Source organism: Limulus polyphemus, unplaced genomic scaffold (genome assembly GCF_000517525.1).
Source record: "Limulus polyphemus unplaced genomic scaffold, Limulus_polyphemus-2.1.2 Scaffold3531, whole genome shotgun sequence".
Taxonomy (NCBI): domain Eukaryota; kingdom Metazoa; phylum Arthropoda; class Merostomata; order Xiphosura; family Limulidae; genus Limulus; species Limulus polyphemus.
The window spans coordinates 52,546-60,027 of NW_013669141.1; the positions used below are offsets into that span (position 1 = coordinate 52,546).

General features: G+C 35.6%; 1 pseudogene; it reads left to right on the top strand.

The window, feature by feature from the left end:
• The first annotated feature begins 312 nt into the window (after positions 1-312).
• LOC106469530 overlaps positions 313-7,482 on the top strand; it is a 50,818-nt pseudogene continuing 43,648 nt past the window's right edge.

The following is a 7,482-nucleotide window of genomic DNA, read 5'->3' on the forward strand; positions in this document are numbered from 1 at the left end:
TTACTATAATACACGTACGAACCTTAGAACTATTTAGGATATTCTGATTATGTTTAAGCCTAATGTTTTTAGTTAACAATGTTGATTTGTATTGGGCGCTTCTTTAAAGAAAAACACTAAATAAGATGTAATCATTTTTTCAGCAGTTACCTGCTTATTTTCATACTGTTACAACGCACTGGTGTTGCAAAATTGAATACACTCATGACTTGTTCATGCGTCATTTTACGTGAAGGCGTGGAGCTGTAGAGGGCTTCCATTGGCTGTTGGAACTGTATTATGGGAAGTCACGTGTATGCCATTGTTTGAGTATAGCTTGGGTAAGTTGGTTTTGTCGAACAGTGTAACAGAAGAGGTTGAGGAGTGGTTAAACGGAAGGGGAAATAAGATTATACCGTTGAATATTTAGTACTACATGCCAATTTTGCTTATTTTCATAGTAAATCTGTGTAGAATGGAGAAGTGCTGGTCGTGTGTTTTATGATACATATTTTAGTATTACGGGTAGCCTGTTGATTTGGGTAATGGCGGTAGTAGGACCAAGGACTACTCTGCATATGATGGCTTTCCCAGGGCCAGCGGCCTCCGTAGCCGCTTCTCAACATGCGATCCTTGCCGCTGCACAGCCCTTTTATTCCCCTGTTGATCCTCAGGACAACCAGCCTGATAGACCTGTTGGGTATGGAGCCTTTGGCGTTGTCTGGTAAGATATTTGTATGCTGAAATACAAAAAATATAAAAATCACATATCTGGAAGTCATGGGCATAGGTATAGTTAACTCACGTACTGCGAAAATTTATTTATGTATAATAAAATGACCCAATTATAATAAATAGATGAAACAGCTGTCTACAACACAAAGAAAGTGACTCGCAAGTTTTCATAAATGTAAGTTCTAAGCTTTTAGATATATATCTTTAAGTACGTAATAATCCATATATTTCATTCAGTATCACAAAAATTCCCCGAGATATTTAGTGCACGTTGAGCAAGCTTCATTTTTTTGCTTTTCTTTGTATTATCGCAACTGTCATATTGGAGGATTCTGTTGCATCTGTTTGTTTTTCATATAATGAACATGAAGACATTCCAGAGTGCTGTGGTGATATTAAGAAGGTACTGTAATTTTATGTTACACTATAACATCTGTGGTAAACATGTAAGACTATTACCCGAGGCATGCCGATTTTAAAATGGACATTTTAAACAAGCAATTGAGATAAATATCCGAGTTCCTACACAATTAAGTTTCTTAAACTTTGACATCGGATATCACGACTACTAGTTTGAGTAATTCTAAATTAACACATCGGTTAAGTATAGTGCGCAAAAAACAAAGTAATCGAAATTTGTAGTACAGAATGGCCCAAGCAATTTCTTGTGTGTGGATAATATTTGATTTGCAGTACGAAAACTCGTCGGCCATTTTTACAATACAAGCAGAAGACCGATATTTGTGAATTTTGATTCTTCTCAGTTAAAGGGTACTTGTTCATAATAAGTCATAAACTGAATTCGACGTTCGCAGTCACTACTGAATGCTTATCGGCGTACAGACTGTTAGAAATGGACTTCACCAGGCCAGCCTGTATTTAGTGTATCCTATACACTTAATAACGTGTATTCGGTTCATTGTTGAGGCAGCAAAACAGTTCGTCTGCAGTGGTACCGAGAACACGCGACTATTGTAATCACGATATGTGGAGTAATGTTTTTTAGGATGAGTTGCGCATAATCTTTCGTATATCTGTTTGGACAAAATCTGGAACCAAGACTCGTATCAACCCCACTTTTTTTTAAAGAAACGTGACTGGTATGGTTGTGGCAAATGTATTATGTGGGTAGGAATAAGTATTAGTGGGCGTACTGACCCCTGCGTTCTTGTGAATGGTATCATTAATGTTACATTATAAGAAACTCGCCATACTTCACTTTTGTGTGGCCATATGCTGGTGAAATTGACTCTGACTTCATCTTAAAATCATGGTGTATAATGTATGGTCACTCCACTTCCACCGTGTTGAACTGGTCGGTATATTTTTTGAAGAAACATTCGACTCCCTGTACTAAAGATGTTTTGTAAATAGTTCTTTCAAATGAGTGGTTGAGGATACCACGTTCCTTATCGACAGTTTGATTTTAAACGTGTAGAGTCGGTGCCCTTGCTCTTCGCGATGACCATACTCCATATTTTAGTCAAATCTCGCGAACTGTAAAAAATATATAAAGCCATCTTTAACAAAGGCTCATCCACGAGCCTAATCTGGGTGCTTAGTTATCAATCATTTGCATTTCAGACCACATGGTATCAGATACTAGATATCTGATTTACATAAAATGGACTGGGAGGTATAGTGTGATTTAAGTGATGAAACAGTGGGTTTGGCTTGTCATAGCTAAAATATAAACCTTACTGATCCTTCATTTATTTTGGCAGTGTATACCTGAAGCATATAGTAAAACAGTACTTTAATTTAGAGCTAGGGAATTGTACAGACACTAAACGTATGAAAATACGTAACAAAATGACAAGAACAGGTACACAGAGGTAGAGGGCCTTAACCTGTCCGTTCATTGCCCTTGGAAACAGTTGGTCAACTGGTTTGTAAAATTCATTTAGGTTATCAGTGGAGGCGTGGTTCTCAGTCAAATAAGTTTACAGCCAAAGAAACTGCTAATACGTTGTTACGTCAAGCAGAATTGTTCATACAAAAAGAAACTCGTTCTTAAGTTGTAGATAATTATCGAGTTTATTGCATTAATTTCCAGATATATATGTAGCTTAAGATGAAAAGCATTTTCTTGCTGTGTGCATGAACGTTGCAATAATTATAGGTCAAGTGCACTGCAGATAAAGGGATGCAAAGAAACTAATTTCACACCCACAGTTTTCCTTCAGCCGTCAGAAAATTAAATGAAAAATAATGTTTAAATAAATACTTGAATAAAGTAATGTTACTCCACCCATTAGAGTAATTACATCTGCAAATTTAATTGCTAAAATTACTAAGGATGTGTTTAATGTAACGTATAAACAGATTTTAAGTTAATGTGAAAAAAAAACATCAAAGTAAAACAAATTTCTAAAATCGTACGTAAATCATAAAGCAAAGAGTAATGTATTCCAGAAGGTCCAATGGTCTGAACGTGCTCAGTATATTTTTACTCGATTGTGTTATTTAATATCAAAAATAGCTTCTAGATACTACAATGAATATTTAATTGGGAACTATTATATGCCGTTGGATTTACAACGCTAAAATCAGGGATTCGATTCCCCTCGGTGGACACAGCAGATAGCTATATGTGGCTTTACTATAAGAAAACGCGTACGTGCATCGTGTAGTTTGTTGGATGTCTTATAAAATGTTTTTCCAAACTAAGTCTCAGTTTTTGTTGTTATTACGCCAAAATGAGAAAAATGCATAAGTTCGTAAAGCAAGGTTTCATTTTAATTTCCCTTAAGAAGATTGTGATCAAATATGAAAACGTTTACCAATAGAAATAAGATTCTTAGTAAATCATTCTTAATCTCTAGTAACCTTATTATAGAAATTTGCAAGTATAAGAAGATATAAATATGATAATTCCAGTAAAATCACATTTACAGTTAATATAAAGTTAATAAATTAAAATATAACCATGAGCTAATTCATCGTATTCATCTGCTGTTCCTTATAAATTGTAAAAACAAAGTTTGAAGACTAAAAATAACAAATTTCGTGCTGTATAAATTAGATGCTTAAGATTGTTTTCAAAAACAAGTTAGCTTTGTAATTACCGGTAACTACAGAAAGTTGGTTATTCTAGCCTTCTAGGCCTTGGTTTGGGTCAGTGTTGGGATGACCAAAGAGGGTCAGGTTAAATTGACCCCCCCCCCCCATGTCTTATTAGGATGCGGGTCATGGCTGATGTAGTATGTTGCCATGCAACCAACTGTTAATAAAGAATACAATAAAAAGTTTGTAGTTGGGAAAAATATCTTTATTCAAGAGACGAAACGCTAGAAACTTTTACATTCCCTTCTTCACAAAACAACAAGAAAGTTTAAACTATTAAATCGGGTGTGTGCGTGTATTAAAATTCTGTGCAAAACGCAGTGTATCCAGTTTTAAGAAAATCGTTTGTTTTCTATTTCTGTGCAAATTTTATTAAATTTTACGAAATCTGTTTTCATATTTTTTTTGACAAAACGATATGTATCCATAGTCCTTTTTATTCAAAATGCTGTATGTAATTAGTAGTTCTTCGTATATAAATTCGTTCGTATATTTTATGCTTTTTTAACACTTGGCCATTTTTACGGCGCAGTATGTAGAAAACACGCCATGCACGAATTAAAAAAAATGATAAAAATCGTTTTTCACGTTGGTGTTACCGCGAACTAAGATTTTTTATTATGTAAAAGTGTTTCATAAAACAGCTTATTTTATTTTATATATTCTTCCTACAGCTGGCAGTCAGACTTTCTAGGGCTCGTACTGTAGACAAAAGTAATATTGTTCTATTAAGCTAAGGTATATTTATTCCCTTTTATGTGACGGAGGGTTTGTGCTTTAACATTTTAAATGAATATGTATGTGGTTTTTTTTTTTGTTTGATATTTAGTGTTGTGCATTTTTAAATGTTCTTGTGTATGTGCTAGACTTCCACAGTTCGCAAGTTTCTCTGGAACTTGCGTTGCTTGCTTCCTACCTGGAGTATTTTTTTCTAGCAGTAGAACGATCGATGTGAGAGAACAATAAAAATGCTTGTCCAACGGGCAAAGTATAACTGTTAAACTTGGTGTTCCAGGCGAAGGGCGATATGAATTCTGCACCACAGTTGTAGGTAATACTATTACATGGCATTTACTAAGTCTGTGCACGAGTCGCCACTGCACTGACACTCTCGGTTAAAATGTTGATGTGTGCTTTATACCGTTGTTAACCACGAACAACAAATAAACAGGCTTCGCTAGGTGGCCTTAACGAGAAAGCTAGATTAGGGAGATATAATCCTATTATTAGTATTATGTGTAATAAATATATTAAAATGATGACAGAAGGAAGCACTTGTGTAGGTTTGTTTCTGAAATAGTTTAATGAACATTGAGAAAATGTTCCTGAAATCACAAGCAGATTTGTATAATTATGTGAAAAACTTGAGTTATCGGTGTAGGTATTTTGTAAATTGTACACAGTGCTGAATTTTGTAGTTTAGATAGGTGGCATTTAGCTATAAGTATCTGGGGAACTCTTCCAGATAGCCACCGCATCTGGAAATTGCGTTGAAATATGATAATTTTGACCAGAAGCGTCATGCTGCTAACAAGTATGATAAACAGAATAGGGCTATCATCCCCTCCATGTGTGATACCTGCCACAGGAGCGTAAAATGCTTTGAGTAGGTGCCTTCCACATTAACTATCCCATCGTATAGAAAGTTCGAAACCCCGAGATGGCTCCGTTTGGAAAATTTTCCAAAATTCAATTTAATTCCCCCAAAATGAGTAATCTGTTTGTAACTATTATTATTTTTTCAATAACTTTGTCTAAATAACTTGTAAAGCTTATTTGGCCTAGATCTCCGGTTTGATTGCTGACTTTTTCCTTCTTCGTAGAGCTTGATAGTATTCTCTTGCTTCTAAGAGTTTGGTATATATCCAGGTAAGTTAAACACACAGGTGTCCGCGGGAAGGGGGGGGATGTGAAACATAACTCATTCAGGATAAGTATATGAATTTACAAGTTTTTTTTCTTTTTTTTATTCACTCAACAGTTTAACATTACTTCTCACACACAATTTTCAATGCTAATATAAGTCACCAGGATTGTCAGTAGCTCTACTTAAAATAATCTCTAGATACCTACCCTCTAGCTAAATGTTGAAGAACGTCCCTACCACGGCGGCTTCTTGGATATTGGACATAGCAATTCTCACTCAGGTCATCAAAGAGACCGACGCGGTCTTGCCCGCATCCCCTGACACAGTGTGATCGGGTCAACCTGGTGCCACCTGCAGACATCCCATGAGACAGCGTGGTTGGAGTCGACCAAAATTTATTATGGAGTTATATATAGCAAAACTTTGAAGGCGGGTCCATCGTCCCTTGGTTTTGACTCAACCTCCCCCCCCTCCCCGAAAAATTACTGCGGACGCCCATGGTTAAACGTAGTCGATAGTTTTCTTCTCTTAAGTATGTCTTATCCAGAATTTTATTCTTTTCTCGTGTTTAATTATTCTATTTTTGTATGATGATGTATATAATCGTGTTTTGTTCCAGGGGCGGCGCGTGTAAGAGGCTTGGGAAGGATTAGACTCCCAAATTAAACTGCTTCTCAAAGTGCATTGTTCTCATCAATTCAATAATATTATACAATATACGTGGAAAGAGAGAGAGAAAGCGAAAAAGGGCATACGTGTGCCACCGAGGAGAGAGTATTTATATAACAGCTTCAACTGATTCTTCACAACTGTGCAATATTCCCCACCCCATACACACGTGTAACAGAATAGCCTACCTAAACCAACGATTTACACGGCACCTAGGTTTTGTTTTAAGAATAAGGCAATTTCTTATCGTTAATGGTAATTGTAAAACGGGGTGTGAATAATGAGGTATAATTTACAAATGCGTATCTTGTTGAGTAAATAATATATGGACGCTACTTTCTTTTAATGTGTTTAAAACATATTGAAGGTGTTACTTGTGTATGTTTGTAAATAATATAAAATCCTGCAGACGGTATTGGTTTTAGGCAACTATGTATGAATCGTTTTAGGTGTTTTCAAAATTCCTTCAGTTCAGGGTGAGTTTGTGAATATAATTGTGTACACGACTATTCCTTTGTTATTCATCTTTAATCGTCTCATCTCATTACATATTATGTTTTTTATTTCATTGTTATTGTTTCTTCTTTGTTTTCTACGTTCTTTTATAGCGTTGATTATGCGAGTTGGGATGCTAAGTATTGTTTCGATGTTGAGTCTAACTCTAGGCAGTGATTTAGATCACGATAGTAGGCGATATGGGAAGTTCAATTACAACTGAATTCCTCTTCACTCCATGACGTAGGCGCAAGCTCGGTCTTAGTTTTAATTTAATTATGCACCTGACAGATTAGAATAAATATGCTATTAAAGACTGTAGATAATTGAATTTACTCCAATCAGCCCTTAACAAACAATGGTCGTGAACAAATCGCACAGTTAAGCCTATTCGATATAAAAAAAAACATCGCTTATGTCACAGTCGATATTAGAATCAAATGGTGTAATATCGAGCATGGTAAAGCCCCTAGCAATAGGTAACTTTTTTTTTTTTTTTTTCTATAAATTGATGTTTTTGATGGAGATGCTTCCTTTATTGCCAGTTGCACCTTATTATGCTTTGTCCACGTTAATCAGCAATTGTGAGTCCAATAAATTTTGCAGAGGTGGCTACCTTCAGTAAAGCTTCATACTGTTACACCTCCGGTCGTTAGTTAATTTTCCGTACA